The following is a 1519-nucleotide window of genomic DNA, read 5'->3' on the forward strand; positions in this document are numbered from 1 at the left end:
CATGTGTGTGTGTGTGTGTGTGTGTGTGTGCATATGGTAATGGGTAAGATAATAATACGGACGATAAGATCTTAAAACGGAAGAAATAAGATACGTTAAGAGAGAGAAAGGGATAGATAGATAGTATACAGACAGAAGGAGGATAAAAAGAGGACCAAGAATCGAGGTACGAAAAAGGAGAAAGGTAAAGATTAACAAGTGTAAACAAAGAAAAACGAATAGAGGAAGGTTTTATAAAGACAATCAATTCAGTATACAAAGCTAGGAACTAATAAATTATAGCAGTCCTTGTTAATGTTTAAATTGTTGATATGGCTTTTGGTGTTGTTGTTGTTGTTGTTGTTGCTGCTGCTGTTGCTGCTGTTGCTGTTGTTTTTCCTTGTTTCTGCTGCTATGGATTTTTCTGTTGTTGTTGCTGCAACTGTTGAGTTTTATTTTGTTGATGCAGCTGTTGATTTTTGTGTTGTTGCTGCTGTTGTTAATTTTTTTCTGTTGTTATTGTTGTTGTTGTTGTTGTTGTTGTTGTTGTTGTTGTTGTTGTTGTTGTTGTTGTTGTTGTTGCAGAAGTTGATTGTTCCGTTTCTTTTGTTTGTATTATTGTTGGTACAAACGTTTCTTCCTTTCTCTTATATTTAGCTAAAACACGCCATAACGACTCAATTGTGGGCACAGTGTTGAGTTGACCCTTCCGGTCCCAACCTTTTTAGGGCTCTCCCTAACCCCAGTCCCAGCCAATACAACAGTATTTCAGAAAAAAAGAGGAATGGATGCTAAAAAGCGATGTAGCATTTTTGTAATAAGTTCAGGTAACAACATAATATTGTAACAGGTGAAGGAACAAATAAATGAAAATTAAAGTTTCATTGGAAAAAAGACGCAAATTCAGTTTCCTCCTAAATTGAGAATATTATACGCTCTTGAGACGGTGGAAGATACAAGCGCTAATGAAAATACACGTGCATGTGGCTGGAAGGGTTAAAAGCTCGGATGTAGGTCAAATGGGTTATTATAAAAGGAGCCCATAATTGGTCGCTTTTAAGCACAAAGGGGCTATCCCGAAAAAAATGCTATTTTAAGAAAATCGAAGGAGAAGCTTTTGCCCCTTGTTCAGTTTCATTAAAAGACGAGGAGAGTTTTCTCTATAATGAAACAAATATACACACCATTGAAACCAAACTGCTCCCATACGTCAGGCAATGTCCACGTTTGGTGTAGGTCAAGGTTTCTGGAAACCTTCGAAATCTGGGTTAGCCCGCTTGTCCTTAAAAGCGACCAGTTTCATTTTATGGAAGGTGGGCGTATAATTTATCAGCTCTTCTGTACAGCAGACTAATTAAAGACTGATGATATCTCAGCAAACAATGCCATAGAGAGGATCGAGGGTTAAAAAGGACAGAGATAGTGTGTGAAGTGTTTGCTTGTTTGAGAGAGACAGAGAGGAAGTGAGGTAGAGAGAGAGAGAGAGAGAGAGAGAGAGAGAGAGAGAGAGAGAGAGAGAGAGAGAGAGAGAGAGAGAGAT

Source organism: Aplysia californica, unplaced genomic scaffold (assembly GCF_000002075.1).
Source record: "Aplysia californica isolate F4 #8 unplaced genomic scaffold, AplCal3.0 scaffold00168, whole genome shotgun sequence".
NCBI classification, from domain to species: Eukaryota; Metazoa; Mollusca; class Gastropoda; order Aplysiida; family Aplysiidae; genus Aplysia; species Aplysia californica.